This window comes from Hetaerina americana, unplaced genomic scaffold (genome assembly GCF_022747635.1).
Source record: "Hetaerina americana unplaced genomic scaffold, ioHetAmer1.1.p SCAF_10, whole genome shotgun sequence".
NCBI classification, from domain to species: domain Eukaryota; kingdom Metazoa; phylum Arthropoda; class Insecta; order Odonata; family Calopterygidae; genus Hetaerina; species Hetaerina americana.
In genome coordinates, this window is record NW_027286070.1 from 41,904,265 (window position 1) to 41,929,670 (window position 25,406).

The following is a 25,406-nucleotide window of genomic DNA, read 5'->3' on the forward strand; positions in this document are numbered from 1 at the left end:
TTTAATTTAAGCTTACCCAAAAATGCTCTCCTTTACTATTATTCATCTTTTCTCATCCTTCTTAACTAAACTCTACGTCTGTATTCAGTCGGATAATCTTCAATATACTTCTAAAATATTTTTCACCCTCATTACTCACAATTATGCCATACAAAAATATGGAATAACAATGAGCAATTGTGACGGCTTTAAATAAATTCCAATTGAATTTCTAAAAAGAAAAACTATTCCACCAATTCGTTGAAAAAAGGTTAGTTCCAACGTGCGAATAAAATATAAAGTATATTGAAACGCAAAAAAGTCATGATATTTGATTAATATTTCCAATTTCTTTCAAACTAGATTTGATTTGTGGAAAACCAGGAAATTGATAAAAAATATTCAATGAAGTTATTAAAAAAAACGTTGAAATTTACGATACTCGCAACAGCAAGAATTGGGTCCGCTCGACGTTCACAAAGCTACGCAATTATTTATTTTGGAGTTTCAGTCGTAATTACCTGTCTTCCTCGAGTAGATACGATTTTTAAAATCGAAAAAAATGGCCTTCCGCGGCGCAATGGATTTGGACAAGAGCCAAACTCCGAAGGTCTCGGCCTGAAGGGGAAACTCGGAGGAGGAGGAAGAATAAGGGAGGGGGGGTGGAACAAAGCGCGTTAAATTATCACTCGACGCTCGCCCTCGGGAGAACAGACACAGCGGCTTTCCCTGAAAAGAGAGAGCAACAGGAATCGAATCCACACATGCAACAGTTTGCGCCTGCATTCGAAGCGAAACCCCGCGTTTTCTCACGCGCCGAATTCTAACACTTTTTTCCACAAAACGAAGGTGTAATGCAGCTTGTTATTCCGGATCGTGGAAAATTGATTCTTAATATCAAACCTAGCTACAATAGTACAATGTAAACCAAATGGACAAACTGCGGAGTTGACAAATATGCTCGTTGAAGATAGGAATAAGATTATGGAGTAACGAAAGTTCCGAGGAGTAAGATATCAATCGTTATCAATTTGATCAGCTGAATTTTTTCTTTATGGCTTAGTGAAGACAGTTTTCGACAGAAAATCAAGTGGGAAGGTGTTTACAGAAGGCCCCAAATGTTGTAGGAAGAAACCTGTAACACAACCAAAAACGAGGAAAATGGAGAGGTGTTCGGTTAGTTACATTGATGCAAGACTGCATCTAACCAGTTATCTGTCTGAATATTAATTATGATGAAAAGGACATTTCCTAATATGACTAAACTCCTGGTATCACTTCATGTTTTTCTTTCTCTTCATTCTTCCTTATTCTACTGCCATGAAGAAGACTAGCTCAAAAAATATTCATAATTGCTCTCCTCTTTTCATCAAATTCCATATATATCCAATATATCCAACTTATTAAGGACAGGTTTAGGACGATTTCTAATGTCGATTATCTTATGAGAATCGCGTTAATTTCCTTACTACTGCCTCAATACTTCAATAATACTACACTAATACTGCTACGATAATGATACTAAAATACTACTGCTTAACCATTATTGTTTTTATACTTAAACTATTATAATATAATTAACCATTACTTACATACTAAAACTACTATACTAATAATGCCACTAAAGAATTATACCTCTACTATTTCTACACTACTGTTTTGATACTACAACTTCTCTACATGTACAACATCTACTTCCACTACTCTTCCACTACTGGTACACATTATTGGACTACTGGGGTACGGCTACTAATATGCTACTTTCACTATTTACCACTAATCCCCTACTACTACTGCTTTTATAATGTAATCATTGAGAGTCATTAATGAATTTTATAAGTATGAAGCGACGACATCAACATTATCTACTGTTTGACCGCATTAGCGAGCGGAACTGTCTTAGCCATAGACGTGTAACATTATATACATTGTTGGATTTTCACATTGATAAATACGTACGTTTTTTTGTATATTCCCAAAGAATGGGGTCGTCTTATGCGAAGCCTATTTGTAAGAAAAAATCTGTGTGATTTTTTTAATGAAAAGTACAAGTTTGAAGGTCTCTTGGAGCTTCGTCTCTTCCGAGATCAACCTGGCCGACCGACCCTCTTTTAGAAACCCCTGCGTGAAAATCTTGGAACGGGAGCTATGAAAGGTGGAGAAGCGGAGCCAGTTGGTCTGGGAAAGCCAAGGAGAGGTCTAACCCCAAAATATTACTCATGTATATGCACATAAAAAGATACATACATAAACATTCCATCACTGAATTTCTTTTGAGTCTGTTCCATTATCCTAACTCACTATTACTTCTCCTGCCATAATAAACACCACCAATAGATCAAAGGCTCTGCGATGGGAAGTAGATTTTGTCATTAATATGCAAGCCTCTAACTTGGTCTCCTCAGAAAAAAAAATTCCTTTGCCGTTTCCCTGCCAACCCTCTTTCCGGTAAGATACACATTCATACGATGTGATACGACACACTCCTTCCCTGACCACACAGCACATAAACCCCCAAATAAACTACAGTACTTTCACCATAACAGCTGCCACTTTTTTCACACTAAATTCTCTCTTCTGAATTTTACTCTCCATTCACTGCCACCAAATCTGCCACTGTTCAAACTTATGTACTTGATACATTTCTTGCCAATTTACGTACTTCTCTCCACTATTGTCCAAAGACTCCCTAAGATGAAAATACCTCTGAAAATTCCACATTACCAAATCTTTCTGATATAATAACCGACAAACCCTCTCGATCTTCTTACTTCTCAGCCATAAAGTCCCTCAAAGATATTCTCACAAGTAATTTCCCCCTTCTGACTAATCACAAAACAACGACTGCCCTATTACATAAATTCCTTCCGTCAATTTTAAACGACACACCAACATCAGACATATTGAAATCCACTAAGCCCTTATCTAAATCCTCCGTAATTCACTAATCCACACCCCACCAATCAGCACATTGCAATCGACCAAATGTAAAATATACTCCATCTCCACCACACCTTACCTCTCTTCACAACAAGCCTTAACCACTCTATTCCCTTATAAACCTCCCGCAGGTAATTTACCAGCTAGATAGAAAACTCTTCTCCTTCTTCTACGCTGAAAAATGCGCTACAACCCTCAATATCTGCATAAACAATGGTTGCGCCTCCTACAACCCTTATTGAGCGTCAGCTTCTCTACGAGTACCAGTCCCGAAACGCGTATCTCTCCCCAATTTTCCCCTCCGTGCGAATTTTATCGTTTCAGTTATCGCCCACCTCTCCCACTCAGACATACCATTGCAGCAAGAAACCCTTGATGATGCTTGCATTACGTTTGTAGTGATATACTCGATTCGGCCTTGAGCCTTGCCCACTAGGGGGAACCCTCTCCGTTCCCGTCGACTCTCCCTCTTGAGACCCACCCCTCTGTCTCCCTTCCACTTATAATACATCTGTCCTCTTCTCTTGCCCGTCATCTGTGCTCCCAGTCTTCATCCTTCAGAGGAAAAAGATCGTTCTCGCAGCGAAATATTGGAAAAAACGAAATCGTGATTGTCCTATTTTTGTATTTTGTGCCATCCTCACAGTTGTTGCAACAATTATATTCACTTATGTGAACTATTGTTGATCAAGCTTTGCTTGCAAGCCATCAAATATTTTTGCTTATTGATTTTTTTGTCAACAACTCAAACTATAGATATGGACCGTTTACAGTCCCAGAAAGTAATGCAGAGAATATATTTTCTGGAAAGAAGAAATTCTCAATTTTATAAATAGATTTAGTCAATAATGAACACAAAGCTAGAATCTTCGCAACTTTTCTATATGTAAGAGATCCAGTATCATTCCAACCGATTGCGGAAGTGAGACTTGAGACTCTTATTCAGAATAACGAGAATATGCTCTGCATGAAGACATGCCGACCTGAACTTTGATTAAATCTCTTTTTAAGGTGTCCAGCCTAGCTATATATTCAACAAGCATTACGTCCCCCCCCCCCCAAGTGTAAACAAAGACTCGATGAAATAATCTCAAACAAAGAGGTCATGTCAATGATTGCTATAGTTGATGGCATTACTCAATATAAACAATAATGGAAACAATGGCCATTGCAAACTACGATTGAAATAATGGCATTCGTCATTTTCATGATCTCTTTAGCTGTAAACAGGAGTTCATGGGAATACATCCATATATTTTATCCGATATTGAACTTCTATTTGCATTACGGAAAGCGCGTTTTGACCATCCATCTGTCAGGGAAAATATTCCAACGAATTGGTAACATATAGCTTTTCCGTTTACCAGAGGCATAGCGCCTTTCTGCGAAGCACCTTTCACTCTTTTGCGTTTTGTTATGGTACCCTTTTACTGCAATCGCTCAAGTTAAGGCACGGAATGGAATGAACGCACGGTTTCCCATTGAAAAAAAGCTTCCGAAGGTCATCCATCATTTAAATATGCCTTAAATTGTACGTTTCCAGCGGAAAACAAGTTTTCCAGGACATCGTAGACTAAAGGTAAAGGAATGGAATTCGAACTGAACAAATGGGCAACCATTCACCTCGTCCAAGAAGGGTTTACGAGGAACAAAGAAGACATGTACTCGTTTAGGAGAACGTCATCCGTCATGTCGATGACGACGAGATATCTTGGAGTTCCCCGACGTCGAAGTCAAGGGGTGGAAACTGGGAAGAAAAAATGTCTGCAAATTACAGACAGACATAAGACATATCTAGACTTTCGATCCTACAAAAAAGTGAAAGGAAAGTAACGTGTATAATTTTGGCAACTGAAATATTACTAGAGCAACTTAGAATAATTGAGAGTATCTGACATCCATGTGTGTAATCTTGGCCTTTTAATTAGAGACGGGGACGTGGAATATTGGTACACTGCTAAAAAGCCAATTGTTAACGAAAACCTTGATTAGAGCTGGAGAAACAGCAGGACTAGATAAATTTAATATATGCAGTGTTCTTAAAGTACCCTCAAGTAAAACAAACGCGATGGGACCCGATTAAACGTAAGGCTTGGCACATAATTACATAATTGACCACCAGGCGCCAGAAGAACGACCCCAATGACAATCATGAGGAGGAAATGCACTTAAAATTTCTTCGTTTTAATATACAAGGGTGGTCTGAAAAGTTTCCGACCTTAGCAAATTTTAGAAAATGCACTTTAAATCGTAATTTAAGTGTGTTATTAGAAAAATTGTGGTACTTAAACCTACTACTAGGCTTACTCATATTACATACAAAATATGAAATGATTTAGTTTACCCATGACATTGTAAGAAAATAGTATGCACTAAAAATTGATTATATTATTATTATTATTATTAATATTAGTATTATTATTATTGTTATTGTTATTATTATTATTATTATTATTATTATCATTATCATTATCATTATCATTATCATTATCATTATCATTATCATTATCATTATCATTATCATTATTATTATTATTATTATTATTATTGTTCAAATTTATTATGATTTAGATTAAAGCATTTTATGCTTAAGTTCAGAAAATTATTATCTTTTCTATTTCAGTAAAGTTTGTAGTTTCCACTTCCGTTTAAAGTTTATTCACGACACTATACCCTTTATTATTACTCACTCCTACCTTTCTTACATGAAAGAGAGCTTTCACAAGTAAATTCAACGCCTCAAACAAATTTCATAAATTTGCCTTACAGTCATCAGCCAATATTTTCAAACAATTTTCCGTATCTCGTTAGTTTAAGCAACTTGATATGAATCATCACTAAAGTTTCTGCACGACAACTGCGAGTCATAATATGGAAATATTGACGTCCAACTATTAATTACTTTATACTTACGCGTACTTTACACGCAGTAAGCTCACAAAAAATTAAAGACGCCTCCTTTTTAAGCTGTCTAGTAAGACTACATTTTAATGAAATCCCGAAACGATCTCTTTGCCTCTATGATTTCAGAAGTTCTCCCGGCATTGCTTTTCCTTTTGAGCAATAAATAATGGGGACAACTTCTATTAACTCTTCAACGTCTTTTAATCAGCTGGTGTCTTTCAACAGCAGAACATCTGAGTCGCGATTAAAATTTTTGGGAGTAGCATAAAAAGAGCGTTCGATGACTACGCTTCCTCGAAGTCGGCATCAAATGAAATTTCAGAGCCATCAGCAGTAAATTTTAAGCCCAAATTTTGATTATCTGATACTTCAATGTGAATAGAAATAAATAATAAATCTGGGACGACTTTAGTACGGGTGGCTTTTATTGACTAAGTAATAAAAATTCTCGATATAAGATTCAAGAAAGTGCCAATGAAACACCTAAATAATTGTATCTGTATAAGTTTGTAACAAGAATCTGCTCTCACGTTTCGTAACTAAGTCGTCCATTATAATTAATATCAATTAACGAATAATTTAAATACTTATAGAACGTCATAAAAAGTTTGGAATTATAAATCAAATGATTGAATTGTATATTGAGTGGAGCCAAATATGAATTTATTTTTAACGCAAAGAAAAATTCCTTGCCAAGATGCATCAAGTGTTTTACTTTCCTTAAGAGTTGATTTACCTGTTAAATTATTTGATTCCTCTACTTTATGCTCTTTTCAATCTGGTGATCCCTTATACGATGGTATCAATTATCTCAGTTTTAATTTTAATCTAAGAATAATGTCTGATCTTAAAGCATTAGTATTTGACTTATGACTAGAGCTTAATACAAGTCAACAAGTAATTTTAATCGCTAACAATTACTAGCTGGAATCCGTCTGAAGTTAGATTGAAATTTAATATACCCCAGTTGGAGGATTATTAATTTTATTTCTTTGGATGTCTCCACCATTATGCATACAGGATACGCCTTGCTTTACCGTTTGCTACAGAGTTGAAAATAACTACCCTGAGGTTCTAGTTAAGTGGCTCAAAAGGCCTGGAGCGTAAATTAACACATGATTGTTAACAACCAACCAACAGTTACACCTTCTACCGAACATTTCTCTTTTCCAGCAGGTTACCTCATTGTCATAACATTGAGTCATAACAATATTGTTTTATTGTTAAAGCTGCTATATTCAATTTAAATTAAAGGGAAGTTGAGCTTCGTTAGTAAATTGATATATCTGCATAAGCTAACCGGAAAAAATAATGCGGTAATAATTATCTCAAACAATGGTGTGTTTCTTCATTAAATCATCGGTTTCTTACAAAAGCCATCCATTTCCAAGGAAAAAATTATTAATACCGCTTGAAAAGCATTGATAACCAATTGAAGAATAATAACCGATTGAATTGAATATTATATTCACTATTGCCATTTATAAGCCAAGATTTTAATACGTTAAATAACCGTTACTGCTTTTATCATAGCTCTACAATATTAACATATGCCTTAAGATATATCATAACCACATCCTGCTTCGCCTTCTGCACAAACATTCTTGTCATATCTTTCATATCTTTATTCGACTCTCTGAAAACAAAAATTATTTCCACCGATTTTTTTTTAGCCTTTCAACACGTAGAAAAGTAAGATCCTCTAATGCTTTGCAAAACTCACAGAGAACAACATTTCACCTACATACTCGCAATCTCTCACCCACTGAACTCAAACACTGGGTTCCGGCATTCATAAAAAAGAAGACTTAAATAAGAAAACAAGTTAATCTCATTTCGAATTTTCTTCCCGCACGAGCACTTTTATTAAAAAAAAATCCGGAGCAGCATTCCTTTCTGTCTTCTGCCGCGACACTGAAACCCGTCGGGCCTTCCAATTTTTTCGCCTCCCGCATCACTCTCAGCGTTTTCCTCAAGTCACGCCAACAGCGGCGGCGTCGCCTGACGTGGCGCAAAAGGGTATTAAAAAAAGGCTTTTCATCCGAAAGCCAAAAAGAGAGATAAAAAAGGGAGAGAGAGGAACACGAACTTTCTCTCTCATTCGAGCCTCGCTTGGGAGACGACAATGGGGAGGAAAATTCTTTATCGGCGTTTTCGATAACTCCTACCTCTCCCCAATCGCTAAAGGAAAATCACGGCTTCGGGGATGCGAGGGGTTTTTGCATTCTCAATTGAAGGAGGGGGGATAATTTCACGCAGCTGCTGGGATCTATTCCCTCCAACCACATTGACGAAAGAAGTAATCGAATGAACATCAGCTTTTTTTCTGAGCCATTCAAGGACTTTCTTTTTTAATTTAAGATCTGAATTGTATTTATATTACCTCATTAAGTACACTAGTTCGACCGATTACTGGTTTGGTTTGTACAATGTAGCAATGAAAAATAAATTATCCTTAATTACTTCCTACCATTTGGTGGTACCTGAGAATGATTGAGTGGTTTCTTGGGAAAGTAGAGAAGAAAAAAATCGCCTGTTTGGTTCAAATAAAATGAAATGAACAAGAGGTGGGTGTTTTTGGTGGATCGCGAGGTACCAGGTGCATAAGGAAATAGAGTGAATGTATGTATAATGGCTGGTGACCTACAACCCCCCTGCCACACGTCCTTGCGACAGCTAGTGGGATATTGTGTAGATGCAGAAGTAGAAATTTGGTTCTTGTACCAATGCCCTATTTGTTGACCATTCATACACGGAACTCAAGATGGAATGGGTACAGAGTCGGAAATTTAAGTAAGTAAGCTTTAAATCGCAACTCATGGAAGCCTAGTCCTCTCTCCCCCAATCCCGGATTCCTGATGAAAGTTTGAAAGAAGATGAAAGAAGAACATCGATTATAAAATTACCATACAAGATTTCTTTACTATATACTTTCGACAGATATAGTTTCAATTGTTCCGCGGGGCACAATCTTGGGTAGGAAACAATTCAGATGAAATAATGACTATCTATTCCGTTATGAGTCACGGAAGAAAGATTCTTTAAACGTAGCCATACAAAAATTAGCACCGGGCCATTTCATTAAACGCTCGGGAATTTTCCAAATGAAATTATTCTGCAATTGGTGGTAAATAAACGATTTTGATTAAAATTAGCTATGGAGGTTTTTAAATAGTATTATGTACAAAATGGGAAATGATTTGGCAGGAAGATGGCCTCACGAAAATATTTAACTCACACTGATAGGTGCGAGTCCTTGGTGATAAATCTTCGCAATGAAGAGTTTAAATGATTTCTCATCGTATGCATAAAATATTTTGCAGAATTGGAAAACGTCTTGGCATGATCCCAGATAAAAGGCACTTTCTCCGAGCCAACGGATACGCGTTTGATCTCGGGTCTTAAGTTGTCGCCTAAGTCTTGAGGGAGAGACGAGAGCGACATCCACTTCAAGCATGCTGAGAGAATGGTCGTGACCTTTCAAAAAATACGACACGAGAGTACTTGATGGAGCAGTCACTCCACTCCCACGCGCTTCAATGACTTCCAACCCTTCTCCCCGTCCGTGAATTGAGAGGAGAAAGTGCACATTCGAACACGCCCAGGCAGGTATAATTGAATCGCAATTACTGAAATGTAAATGTGTTGTCAACGGGTGAAAAGTCATGAATGTCAAGTACGTTTACCGCTTAATACTTTATTATCACGAAGAAAAGCATGCCCGAAAATTTATGATGTGATCTCATGCTTAAAAGTCATCCCTTATAACATTCATTCATGCCCATACTTCAGCGATATTCGGTTGAAATAGGCGGTATAGAACATCCAAAAGTTGCAGAGGTTGCTAGAAAATGGGCAATGGCGGTTTTAGGGATGACTTCAGGAAAAAGTTTATACCAGTGCCTGGGGAGATTTCCATATTTCATTAATTTTGGAAGAATGAATGTACATGGGATTTGCACGACACTGGCTGGTTACACATAGAGATTCTGGATTTTATTAGCAGAAGGGGTATATTTTTTATCCCCTTCGTTATGATGGAGATAGATTGCAAATGACACTTACACATTTTTAACTGCACTGTCTTTCGGAAAGAAGGTTCTGACCTCCCAGATTCTTTGGCCAAAACACCTTAATTCGGTCCAGCAACAAATGAAGCCATCGTAAATGGGGAAATTTTCTCCGGAAATGGTATTTTGAACAATAAGGTGACAATAACCTGTTATAGAAATACATGTGGAAGGTATGGCGAGAGAAAAGTCAGTTGAGTCACTATTCACTATTTTGCAATGCCTTGACAAGTACATCGGCTCTGTACTAACCGCATCCTGCTGTTAGCCTTTTGGTAGCCGTCACAAAGACATCCTAAAATATTCATTCTTATTTATTTACTCAATTGACTGTCGGAAAAAAACTTTTAATAAAATCTCGGACATCATCTTTTGCCAAGAATTTGCTGCAAATCGTTGCCACAGATTTCTCTTAACCCTTGTCCCCAATACTACGACAGAGTATACCTTTTATACTAGTACCGACTAGAACGCGACACACAACATAGGATTGGAAATTCCTATCGTCTTCTACTCCTGGTCGACTCTCTGTTAAATCATGTCGTAAATGTACTCACGTTCCACGCAGGCAAATAAGTTTATATGGATAAATTGTGTTCAAGGGGATTTGAAATCTAAAATGCTTCTCCTCTTCTTTCCTAAAAATGGAACGCCTGGATCCTTTCGCTATCCTCGTATTTTCACTGGCTGAACCGTCCCAAATGAGGCATTCCGCGCGAATCGTGAATTAATTCCCCATCCGCCGGCAAACCCCGGGCGAACTGACTGATATTGCTGAAATAGACCGCTGGAAAACCATTTCCCACGTACACTCGTATTTCATATCCGTCATTAAACCATGAAAATTGCAGGGCATTAACAGAATTAAGAGAGAGAGAGATAAAGCGATTTTTTCCCGAAAAAAATTTATAAAAGTTTCATGGATTTACTAAAGTTCCGAAGGAAAAACAGAAGGGCGTCAATAAACCTGACTAGGATATTTCACAAATAATCCGGCAAATGATAACCCCTGAGACCTCCTGAATCAAAGTCTCAGGATATATCCTTGCTCAGCTATTTCAAAAGTTTGTTGGTTATGTACTGTACTTAGTGGTTAGAGGATCCAGTCCGCAACATTTCTTTGCATATGTTTCGAGGGAAATGACGGGCTATTAAAATTTCGCAAATCTTGGTCCCACTCGAGAAGAATTTGAGTGTTCTCATGATAATTAAAAAAATGACACCTAATAACCTTTTTAACCTAATTAGCTCTTAGTAAAAACGTTCATTAACAGATGCAAGTTCGAATTAAACCCAAGATTGTTGAGATAAAATCCCATTTTTTCTTAATTCTTTCATGAATCCTTCCATCTGGATCCCCCATCTCTCATACTACTTGACTATGCTGTTCAAATTTTTATCACCGTGTACCTATATTAATTTTGGAATTACGATTTGAGAATAAGTGCTTGTTAATAATATCTTTTTTTTTAATATAAATGGTTTTGAGAATCTAGTTCAGTGATTTAAACGGTTTTACATATTCTTACTATTTCATTAAAGGTTATGAAAATATGAATGTGCAAATCAATTTATTTCATTAAAACAAAACTTCAATGAAAGAAATTCTAAAATATATAAAATCTCTTCACATGCGTATAAAATAATTTCCGAGACCTGTTAGAGAAATTTAAATCCAGTTTCACATAGTTACTTAAAGGTTCGGATTCTTTAAAGTTCACATTCAACCAATTCGCTAGCACTTCATATGAATGGCAGTGTACACAATTCGCAATTTCAAATATAAATGGAATATTTCTGTAAGTGAAGAATAAAATGCTTTAGAGGTAAACGGCGACTTAAAACCTTATTCTAAAAATTGAATATGGTTTAAATGACTTAACATTCTAACAAGCTTCAACAAAAATTACACGAGCATCTTTTTCTACTCCCGCTGAGGTATAAAATGTGTCTGCATATGGTGAATGTGTCTCTATTTTAAAACACTCCACAGAAGCATCTAATCGTAGTTTTTTTCGCAGAAAATTTCATCCCTATATCCCCGGAACGTTTTTTCACTCCTAAATATGTTATAATCTTTATTTTAAATTAAATCGTTCCTATATATTGGAAAACCTTGGAATAAACCCCTAATATTTTAATTTTATATATTTTTTCAATATGTTATAACTGACTAACGTTATTTCTATTCATTCATTACTTCATCAATGGTTATAATGAAATTTAACATAGGAAACAATTTTATTTAAATATAGTTTATCATAAATTGTACGCAGGTTTGAATGCAACTCGATACGCTCATAAGATGAACATTCTTTCAAAACGGGGATTTCGGATCGTTAAGTATCATCTATTTTGTTGCTATCATTATGTATTTATATATAAGTACAACGGTACAATAAATAGTTTTGAACGTGAAATTGAAATTGTAACTCATGGAAGCTACACACACATTAAGGCGATTATACAAATTCACTAAAAGCAACCAAATATTGTCCGCTATAATTTCCTGATTTGACCATTGTTGAAGTTTCTCTGGCCTAAATTTACCATAACCCTTGGTCAAGTTTCCTAATTAAAAATCTCTACCATTAAGGACCGATGAACACGTGGATAATGATATGAAAAGCTATAAAAAATGACTCGTGTGTAATGAACACTTTGATATACATGCACGAGTTTAGAAAATAAGGGAAGCGTTACTAAATATGCTCATACGGTAAAAAGCAAGTGCCACCCGGGAAAAGGTCCATTTTACTCAAAAATTGAGTAGGGACAACTTTTGGGTCAACTCGTGGGTTACATTAATTAGGGAATGCGGCATGAACTTCATGAGTGCCCCTTTAATTAATATACGCCTGATTGCGGAGTATAATACTTCAAAGTCCTTTCTTGTAGGAACTTCATTATAGAACTTTGTCATCATGCCTCTGCCTGCATCTCTGCTCTAAGCATACACAAGTGACTAATCTTTGAACCGGGATAGCACCTCATAACCATTTGCTTGGTTAAATAATATTTAACGCATTCCATGGATGATCAATCAAGCTATGCCTCCGAGTGTCTTTACAGCAAGGGCAACATAGGGATTAATAGCTAGGATACCGAGTGACATACAATAGGAAAGGAGAAATTGTGAAAGACTTAGGAGGAAAGGAAATATCTACAAAATTTTCCAATAGGCATGACTGAATAGCGGTTTATTGTTCACCTCTGCTCTAAAATTAATTGTACCCACACCAGTGAAATCTGTTGTCCTTGTATAAAAACATATTTGCAAATTATATGGAGATATTACATGGATAATACTCTGAATATATATATATAGTATATATATATATACATACATATATATACATATATATATATACATATTTATATATACATACATATATATACATATATATATATACATATATATATATACATATATATATATATATATATACATACATATATATATACATACATATATATACATATATATATATTAGGGAAAGGCCCGAACTTTAAAAAGTTTTGATAAGCATAAATATATTAGAATTACTGAAGAACATGTGATTTAATAAATAAGCCAATAAAGATTGGTCTAGTAATTACAAACTGGTTTACATAATAATGAAATTTTGAATATATATAATCACATCATAAACAATTGAAGACTATTAACATAAAGTGTGCTTCCTTGAAAATCTTATGGTAGTATTTTCATAAGTACTATTCTGTTTAATATCTATTCTCAAATTATAATATTAAAAATATGTTAAGTAATGTGTTAGAAAAATATTTAAAATCGAACTATCCGCGAAATATATAGGCCCGTATAAACCCCAGTATATAGAGCCATAAAATTCTTAGATTTCAAATAAATCAATTTCTAGAGACTGAAGCATCTAAAACATCTCATTTTCTCCGTTAATTTATTAATCGCAACCTTAATGACTAGGCAGCATGTTCAAGAAAAATGTCCTCGAAGATACAAATCTGTTCCTTATTCTGTGGAATAAAATTATACCCACCCTTTGATCATCATTTTTATGGGAAAAAAGGAATATTCTCCGCACCTATTACAATACCCAACACAGTAAACAAAAGATTTTATTTCGCTCAAGCAGCCTAAAATCTTTTATTTGCTATGTAAAATCTATTGTTATAAATATTCAATTCATTTAACGTTAATAAAATATTCACTTCTTTTAGAAAAATAATCATGAAATGGAAATATTTCAAATCTTCTAAGTTAACATTTCAGAAAATAATCCATAAAAAGATATTCACTTGAGATCAAATAATTTTTTAACTTTAACAAATTCGTTGGCATTTGGTGAATTTTTGAATTAAGATTTTGAAAAAGAGCCAGGCATAAAAATATTTAAAACATATGTACCCGCAATTATTAATTTACACATCTCTTACCGGTTTAAAGATATCATTTATCAAAAATAATAATGTTCTCCATGCGGAAAATATCTGGTAATATCCCAGACAGACTTTCATATCTTGATCAAATTACGTAGCATAGAACTTAGATTTTAATTAAAGTTATCCTTCCTTCTTTCGATTACCCATAGGATCCAAACTTCAAAATTCGTTTTACTTGTAAGTATAAGCACAGAAAAAAATCACCAGAATATGAGCTATCATCGAAGGAGGGCTGTCGAAGAAGGGATAACTTAAATTTGTTTTTTAATTGATTCTGCTGCTGAGACCACAGATTCCTTCGGTGGCTTTTGACAGAAAGGTCTTCCTTGTTATCGGATTATATTGCTTCTATTAATTAATCCAAAACTCATCGATAGTTAAGTTCCTTATTAAGAAACTGTTTCTTCTCTGCCAAAAGGTAGCGCAGAAGGCTCAATCGATACATCGCCTTTTCCGAAATCTTCCGGTGAATTCATTCCTTGGGGGCATGTCGTTCTCCCGGTCGGGATTTCATCTCACTCATTAAAAAAATCATTTTATACATGAAGATTCGACGTCAGTGCGGTTAACAAAAAGGGAACTTCCCAAGAGAGGGGAACTTTTCTACCTCACCCCAATGATTTCAGCATTATTAGCAAACCCATACTCTGGCCAAGACCGTCGACTAGGTCAACAAGTTTGAAAGACTGAAGAAACAGACCGAATTGTTTGAACAAGATAAGATGAGCAACCTTGAGGGCGCAGATAAAATTTCAAAACATTCAAGGTCATTTGGTAATCAGGTTAATTAACTTGAACTTCAAAACTGAATATTTGCGAAGAACAAAAAATAAATGAATTTATTTTACTCCGTACGTTATTTGTTTGGGTAATTTTCGTATTTTTTACTCACTTAGATAAATTTGATTTAAATGTTTAAAAAATTAGTGCGAACTACTTTAAGACTACAGACTTAGCTACTTTAAATACATTTACTTTTAAAACTCATGCATCCCCAACTGGATAATTTATAATAACTATTGAGAAACTATAAACGTAAAAGTAATCACAAATTGAGCATTAAAATGATATAACCTGACGATATGTAAGTACTAGAACTATGGAATCCAACGACAGTTTCAATTAACCATTCAATTTATCATTAAGAATTTATGGCTGATTTAAACCCTCATAAGGAATTTTAACATATAAATTCTTAGGGCTTGGGTTAAGTAGAGTGAGTACTATACCTTTTGTAGAAAACATAGAATAAAGTATAAAATAAGTGTTCCAACACTAATATGTAAATTTCACATTTCGTAGGGTTAAGCATTATTTGAGCTCTACTACCACCCATCAAACCAACATCACGACTGTTTATCTAGTGTTTTTTCAGCCATAAAATTAATATTTCAATCTACAGTTTACATTGATTGTTACAGCAGTTAATATGAAAAATGGACATATCCAATCGCACACTTTCATAAACAATTGGCGAAGATGAACTATTCGAATATCATGATTTTTAACTTTAACTCTTGGAGCATTTATTTCATTCGCTTTATTTCAAATGATGAATCTGGCTACAATTAATGCTGTTTGAAATTGCGTGTGGTTGAATTCCATGTTGAATTCTCATGAGCAGTGAAAATTAATGAAAATAGATAGTAAAAGAAGACAGAATAATAATATCCGTCGATTAGCGATTATTATTTAAGTACTCCGTTAGTAACTGCGTGCTGTTCCTGCTTTCATATTTCTCCGTAATAATCTTCTCTCTTTCTGGCTATGGTAAGGTCTTTCTTGCTTTTTACTATTTACCCATTCTAAGCCAAATATCCGAAGAGTCTCCCGAGTCAAGACATTCTTATTCCCTCGACTACTAAATTTCGGAAACGGACAACCCAACACTCCATATCTAAGTTTTCTCTAGACTTTTCCTGTGGCATCTATTATATATTCCTCCGTTTTAAATACGTACTTAATCTCATGTAATTCTTCTCCTATTAACTAATAAATTTTTCTTTGATTTATTCACGCATTTACTTTTAAAATTTTCTGGATAAATGGTCTACTAATTTAAGTTTCGTACGTTTATGTCTTACCGTTCATCCAAACCTTTCTTCCCACTTTTCGTTCAACTGCTGGAAAGATACAGCTGATGATGGATACCCTCTCTTGCTTTCCTACCTATTATTAACCATTCAAATTACTCATAACATTTCCTTAACTGCAATTGGTGAGAAAAGGTTTCAAATAAGTCCTCCTTCCCTGAATTTTTCTCCTGTCTTCCGCAGTACGTTCATTAACGGTGTCCACTGCATTTAGAAAAATTCTTTTTTTCAAATTTCATGAAAAACAAATAGGCATCCAAATTGTATTATATTTTGGCTTTCTAAAAACATTCTCGACAATATTTTTCGAGTACACGATTCACTGCCCTTAGTGCACTTAAACTAATACTTGCACATACACTCGTGTTTCCCCTAATCCAACCTTTTTGTGATCTTTATAGTGCAGGCCTTATCCGGCCATAGTTGTTCATTTTAACTTCATATTTTGCCCCTTTCATTACATTTACAGAGTGAAATTTCAACGATTAATTTAGTAACAACCCTTAAGAGGGCTACAGATAAAAATTAACTTCATTTAAAGATGAAATATCAATATTACATTTAATTAAAGCCATTAATTCGCCAGTGAATTATTAAGCTCTAAAACTGCTGGCCTAATATGTTTTTTAGATTTTAATGTAAAAGCACGGACGGACCATCAATCATTTACGTTAAAAAATTGTTAATATAAACTGATATATATGATATATCTAATCATAAACACAGTAATCAACTGCGTGTGAAATTCACGTATCAAGGTATGGGGGGCAGTTATTTTTCCTGTGCCGTCTATGGTTTCCCAGGAAGATCTGGTACCCGAAAAATCAGTAGTTTCAGCACAATTGGAGTTGAGAGTGCCGAGAGAGGCGTTATAAAAACAATTGGAAATATATATCTATATATATTTTTTCCCTGGACTACCGCGACCCACGTGTACATACATACATACATATATATATATATATATATATATATATATATATATATATATATATATATATATATATATATATAAGTCTCACTTGAAGAAGGCTTCTGAAAGGGCCGAAAGCTCGAACAATTTACCGTGTGAGTGTCCTTTAAATATTGATATTCTATTTGTGTTCCATTGTGCCGTCCCATTATATATATATATAATAAAATATATATATATATATATATATATATATATATATATTTACACGTGGGTCGCGGTGGTCCAGGGGAAAAATATATATAGATATATATTTCCAATTGTTTTTATAACGCCTCTCTCGTCCACGGGTGTACATCTATATATATATATAGATGGATAGATAGTAGGTCCCAGTAGTCCTGGGGGTAGAGCGTTGGACTGCAGATCGAGGGGCCCGGGTTCGATTTCCGGGCAAGGCCCTCTGGGGCACCTGCAGCTCCACCCAAGCTCATAGTCTTATAAACAGATTGGATTTATAGTTACAAAGTCCTCTCTTAACCCTAACCCAGATGAACAAACACCGATGCACATGGCGGAACTCTAGCCTATAACATAGGAGTCAGCTTGATTCCACCATGCACACCACGTCACCCCTATCTCTAGAAAAATTAGAACTTTAGTCTTCCTATGATGTCACGTCAGACAACCGGTTTGGCAGTGGGTGTAAAACAACCACAAAACAACTCCAAAAAAATGATTCAAATAACACACCATTCATACCTTAATGAAATTTTAAATTGATTAAATTCAAACATCATCGCTGAGGGCGTAAATCAAATTTGACTTTTTTATGTGACAACAAACTTGTGGCACAAATGGACACGAGAATATTTGTGCATGCATGCCACTACTTTTTCCCAATACTGCATATTCCAACGAAACGACAAAATGTCTCGCCAAATTAACCTGATGTGCTGAGAAAGGTTGATAATCCTCTTTGTGTGCACCACACATGAAATTAATGATTGTTGGCCCAATTCATTTCCACGCGAAAACATAATTTTAGTCAAAAAAATTGATTGGGCTCATTCATTGAACAGTTTAACCAGGTGAATGCCCAAAACTTATCCTATATGCGGTAATTATACCCTCTGTGGCACTCCTATTATACTTTTATATTCATCCGAGATCGCTTAACGATTTGTATGGGCAGATCGAGGACAAGTAAAAGAAGAGAAGTTAAGGATGGAGAAGAACAGATGGACAGTTTAACGCATGATGAACAAGGAGAAAAACGGGACCACATATATATTGACTGGGAGTAAGCCGACATGGTAGTTAATCTTTAGGTTACAGTGGCGAACGCGCAATGAACACCCACTGACCACCAAATAACGCCACATCCATGGCGAGCTCCAGTTAGCAAAATAAAAAATTACCCATTTCTGAGGAGCGAGTCGGAGGTTGCGGCCCTAAAGTTAATTGAATCGTACAATGGGCACCGAACCGACTCGATAACAGGACCACAGTAATGAGTTACAACTCACAGCCTCTCTCCCAAATGCGTGAAATCAATTGTTGGAGACAGAGTTGTTGGCTGTGTTAGTAGTATAGTAAGTGCTATATCGACACACCATTCTCACCGCCAACAAATATCCCCTTTAACTGGGGAAGTCTTTCCGATATCCGGTCGACACTCAACATCTCCCGATTGAAAGTAGGGAAGGGCGTATTACTGCCGCATTGATTTACAATTTCGTATTCGGTACCCTACAACCTGTTATTCTCTTCCCCCGGCCCCGATAGAGAACCCATGGATAACCAACGTGCAGGTGGAGGACATTGAGAATCACTTTACCCACTGCTTCCCACTGGAGTGGCCCCTCAGAGAGGCTTAAGGGGCCAAACCCCTTGAGAGATAGAGAGAGAGGTTTAGGCTGAGATGGAACGGGGGAGGGGGTTTATTGGGAGAGAAGGTACGAGGATACACGGAAAGAGGAAATTGGGAGGGGTATCCGGGGAAGGGTTTGGAAGTGGGTGCGGGGTAGGAGAAGAGTGAGGCTTAGAGCTGAGGAAAGGATACAATCGAGAATGCACAAGGACAAACGGCTTCATAAGGACGGAAGTAAGATCATCAGATCCTATGTCCTTACCGAACTTGTCAGTCCCGATATCTGACTTTCCCTACGAAAATGATTTGAATTCAATCTAATCTTTGGATCGGATTCCCCTAAACGATTACCACAAACGACAATATATGGCATGCATCGGAAAAAGTTGCAGTGATTTACGCTATATAATGTCATATAATTCTTTCAAACTTTCTTTACTTATAATAGAACTGGAATGAAATGTCTTGACCATGATTAGAAAATATGTTTCCCATGGGAAACAATCTACGTCCTTAAGAATAATAATGTTATTTTAAAGGATGCCATGATAGTCTAGTGGGTAGAGCGTCTGGCCACTAAGGGGAAAGTGGTGGTTTCAAATACGGATGATGCATCAGGAAATTCAATATGCATGGTTTTTGGGGTTTCAGTTGACCCTGGGAGGCTAGAGGGATGTATAAAGAAAGGAACTGCCACCCCTCAACTGATGTATGAATTTTGGATTCCGGATGGTGGCTTGAGAGTCTAATGCTTTAGTTTATTAATTGTGGGGTTCAAGTCTAGGGTATGCCATTGAACAATCGTATCCAAGGGGTGTGGTTATCTTGTAATCATAATTCCCAGGATATCATGTGGCTCAGGGAAATCACTCTAGTATAACTATGTGAATTTAATTCACCTTATTTTGAAATTAATGCTGCTTTTATCTATCAAATTTTCGGATTGCTTGCTCCGGAGGAGGTGAGTTCAACTATTTTATCGCAAAACTGCATTCGTCAACCTGTTGCACAAAACACATTAACTCACATAACAAAGTTTTTTAGCATAGCCATATGTTCTTAAAAATATATAGTACATTACTATACTACATTTTCCTAATTCCAAACAAAAGCAGAGGCTGCTAAGAGCTAAGAATACTTCCTATGCATAGAGTTTAAGTTATCATATCAAAAACGTAATTCACTATTGTCCTTGATATTCATATTTATGATTAGACTGTGTCTGGATTCGTCCTTCCTCTTTTATCCGGAGTTTCCTAACATCCTCATGATTTTTTTAATTTTGATGTTCGCCATAGCTTTTCTTGAATTACATGTAATAAATGGTTATTGGCGGAAACGAGGAGTAAATTACCACCGGTGTAGTTGTGTAATCAGTTCCAACGAAATGCAACTTTGACGTGGTGGAAGGGCGTATTGTGTTCTAATGACCCCTATTACCCTGTTGGTTTGGAAAATGGTAAATGCTGCCATGATAAAATAGGTCGAAGGGTAGAGGATAGAAGTAAGGTAGACCTCGCAGCGGCTGTTCCTCGGTGATACAGCTGTAAAAGGTGTTTGATTGCAATGGTGCGGTCATATGAGCGATCGTGTCACGTTAAAAATACTATTGAGGGATACTGGAAAAAAACTCCATTTTTATCTGAATATAGTGATGAGGAAAAAAAACTTTAAAATGAGTCTCAGCAACTTCGGGTTCAGTCCACAAGGCAGTGTAGCCTTATTGTCAGAGAGATAAGGACTCCGCGGTCGTCATCAAATGAAATCCTTTCAAATAAGAATCGGTTACAGAAGCAGGAAAGAAAACAAAGAAGTAGATCAAACCATCTAGTATAAGCACCTGTAATATTAGGTCGATTCTGAGAGCATGGAAGTAAGAAAATATAAAGAGGGAGTTAGAGAGAAGAAATAGATATTTTAGAGCTGAGCGGAATGAGATAAAATGATAGCGGGGATTAATGGAGTAATAGTTTTGAGGTTATATACAGGAGAGGGAAAGAGAGTGAGGAGTGGCAATAGTAGTGAACAAAAAGGAAATGAGCGTAGTAAACACAGAGAACGCGACTGATAGAATATAATTAGTAGAGGTAAAAGCTTAATCAACGAATTGGGTCATCGTTCAGATTTATATACCACCAAGCAATTATGGGGAGAAATAAATAGACATAGCATATGATTAATTAGAGGAAATAATTGCAAGTGTTCCTGGAAGGAAATATTTTATATTGATGGGGGAATGGAACGCCGGAGTGGGTGATGGGATTGTAGATAGTAAAGTGGGAGAACTATGGTTTACGAAAAAAGAAAGTCCGTAGGGAGAAAGCAATGGATTACTGACGGATAATTAATAGAAGGATAATAGAATGGAAAGATAATTGGCTTAATCAAAATGAACACTTGGTTCAAACGTCACTTTAGGCTTAGATAAACATGGATAATACCCAGGGACTTACAAAAATATCAGTTAGACCATAATAGATTCAGACAGGTTAAAGAATGCGAATAGGGGAGTATCACCTTGGGTCCAGAAAAGGGAGAGGTACGCGTTCATAGCAGTTATGAGTCTACCAAAAGAGAAAAACGTAGGGTACAATCACAATGCATAGCTAGCCCGTTGTCCAAGGTGTTACAATCATTGCTGGGCTAATTATAAAGCAGTGTGATAGGTATGGGGTATCAATTTAACAAATGAAATGTAGGCATAGTCATAAGGTTTTCGAGAAAGAGAGAGATCAAGTTATACGTAAAAATAGGATGTTAACAACAAGATGTAGTGGGGCAATTTACCTATCTAGGTAAATTTTTGGACCAAAATATCGGAAGGGACATGAGCATAAGATTTGCGTTAGGAAAAGCAGCTCCCACAAGGAAGAGAGAATTGAAGAAGAAAGGACTCGTTAAAACCTTTATATGAAGCGTGGTTCTATGTGGCGCAGAACCATGGCCTTTGAGAAAATATAATAGGCATAGTTTGAAGGCTTCTGAAATATGAATGTGGAGAGGAATCGAAAAGATAAAATGTACGGGAAGAAAAACAAACGAATAAGAACAAGGTATGGTAGGGGAGGAGAGCAGAAAAAATCCAAAGGCAGGAAATAAGGGGGAAGAGCATTTTGATTGACGATGGCGATGGGATGTGGACTCTGGCAAAGGGGAGGACCTTAGGCAAACGAGGAAAGAGTAGGAAAACAAAGGTATGGGTCAGGCTGGATGGAATGAAGAGGGGAATGATGCATGGGGAAATGAAGAAGGGTTGATTATTAGGTCTGTCAACAGGTTGTGTTTTTTTTGGGAAAGGCTAAAAAATGTACCGATGTTCAGTCTGTAGCCATCTAAAACCTACCTTCAATGGTAGTAGCGCTAATAATAATAATAATTGCGCAATAGTTATAAATTATAATATCCGTTCATAATTTACGCATACCTAAACTTAAATTAGTGGAAATGAAAATTCTTTTCACCAATTAAAGCTCCATTGATTTGAATTTTTTCAATGGTGATATTTCTCATATAATCATTATTGACAGCAAGCAATAGTAACCTATATATATATATATATATATATATATATATATATATATATATATTCCTAGAATACTGATCGGTAGTATTTTAAATACTTGTAAAGATGTACGCCGAGGTATTACCCATATTTAAAATAGTCATCATGCATACTTATACATCGTTTTAATGCCTCTTTGTCAACAGAACTTTAAGTCTGGAATACCAAAAAGCGATCATATATTTAAAATGCTTACCTTTGATAATAAAAACCGCCAGTCAATAAAATGAAAATTTTCATAAATATAACTATTGCTAAATATGGAATAATTTGATAATTGTTACATGATTTACGTGATAAAAGAATACACGACTAAGAAAATATTTTCATTTTCCCCTGAATAAAAATACTTCCCGAATCTGCCCCAGGTACCACCACGACCTTACTCTATATTTCTCATCACTCCTCGTCATAACATTATTTAATTAAGTGATTATTTTTCTCCGGTATATTCCCTTTGCCAAAGGCAATTGTTCCATCCCTTTAATTAATTTATCATCAGAGCAAAAAGGATGAAATAATAAAACTAAAAGTTAACGAAAATATTATATGAGCTAAACGAATAGTAAAGTATCTACATTGCCTGTATTTCCGAAATATATTTAATGCTGTCCGGAGTAGATTTCCAAAGCTATAGAATAACAATCGAAATAAGAGGCATGAATGCGCAAGACGTGTCCTATGAAGTTAAATCCAATTCGATCCATTAGGCAGCCCAGTAATGCGTGTAGCTGCTAGTGATATTTAAATCTAGTCGCACATGAGAGAAGACTAACTTAACAGATTCGACTAGAATTTTTATTTTTTACGACCATGGTTTCGTTGCAATACAACCTCAGCAGCTGATTTTGCCTTTTAATGAAACCATGGTCTTGAAAAATAAAAATTCTAGTGGAATCTGCCAAGTTGGTCTTTTTTTCATTGACGCTGACTTCCACCAAGTAGCACCTGGTACTGTTTCTCATAGGTATTTAAACCTTACTGCAAAACTTTCTTGGCCATGTGTTAATTTTGGTTTACACCAAATTAGATGCCAAAATAGTTAACAATTTCAAAACATCAATGCTCATTTTGCTCCGAGAGAACGCCTTTAGCTCTCCGACTCACTTACTTCCATGAAAGGCACAAATTGAAAGAAGGAAAAATTAAATTGCATAACATATTGCCAACAAATTGAAATTTGTGAAAACCTAATACGTAGATTACAGTCATGGGCACAACGACCTCCAGAAATACTTCAGAATAATTGCTGAAAAAAATCAGACGATGATCATTGTCAAGTATTTCCTGGCATGTACGAATGATAAAAATATGTTAGTTAAATATTGGTTGAAAGGATAAGTTCAAGTTAGACGCAAATCCATTGAGCGAGGAAAAACCTCTGAGAATAGTTAAAGTGACTGTAATGGGTAAAGAAAAAACTAAAAGAGATAAAAGTAACCTCAAATTGTACCAAAAACTACAAAAGAGAAAGTTCCGCCGTGGGAAACCTAGGACCGCTTGTTTGCCCATTTGAAAAAATTCCTCGACGAGAAGCGGACATGAGGAAATGGCAATTGGTAAATATCTGCCAAGAGCTGCCACCGAAATGGATGAATACTGTAAAGGATCGCGGAGGTGGAAAGATGAAGACCTAGCACTTCAGCCAAGTCGTAAAATAAACAAGAATGAGCCACACAAAACGATTCCTCAAACATGCTAATATTTTAAAGTGTAAATATTTTCCATCGTTTCGACATGGTACGAAATAAAACCAAAGGAAACGAATCCATGACGGCTATGTTACAAAAATTGAAAAGGAAAGTATAGTTAGAAACCACAGCAAAAATAGCAAAAAATGTTCCAATGTCCCAAGTCCACCTTCACCTCTAGCTGTACGAAAATAATAGCAATGGCATCCCACCGAAAGCATCCATGAAAAGTAAATTTTGTTTTAAAAAACATATTTTTTATACGTTTCACTCAACTTTAATTTTTAAAAACTCTACGGTGCATTTCAAAACACACGAGTTATCCGTACACTTTTTCGGCAACACTTCATGAAATCTAAATATTAAATTAAGTCATCAAATTGAACCCAAGAATTACATTGAAAATCCGAAAAAACTAATCAAGATACATAGTCATTGGGAGATATGCTCTCTTTCGGGGTTGTGGTATCAAGTAAAGGGTTTTCAATTTTTAAAAAGTTATTTCTAAATAATGGGAAAGTATTCTTATCAATAATTTTTGTCATAGATCATTTGTGCTAACGATTTTTCAGAAGACGAAGAATGAACACAAAACAACAGTCGTTCGGCTTACATCGATGCCATGAAATCTACTTACATAGGCTTATCGCTAACCCGAAAGTTGACAAGACAATACAAGTTCTCGAATGAATTTGCCGAAGGTATTCACGGTGGCTCAGATTTTGCCAGACTCGTGAATGAATCTGAAGGAAAAAAGTTACTTGGAAGGAAGAATGCGCGTAAGATTTAACACTTGGCCTATGCACAGCTCTGGTGGAAGGGGTGAAATATGAGTTGGCAATGGCCCATCATCTGATGGCACAACGAGCGGTTCGGGCAGAGGGGAATGTGCAAGCAGGGTAAGGGGAAAACGCTCGGAAAAGAGGTTAAGGCGGTTGGGTGAAGGGTAGAAAGGGGAG

At 35.9% G+C, this 25,406-nt stretch overlaps 1 protein-coding gene across 1 annotated transcript in view; it reads left to right on the forward strand.

Annotated features, from left to right (window-relative positions):
- The window catches only part of LOC139698690 (uncharacterized), a 629,080-nt gene that overhangs the window by 470,846 nt on the left and 132,828 nt on the right, over positions 1-25,406 (forward strand). The window lies entirely within an intron of this gene.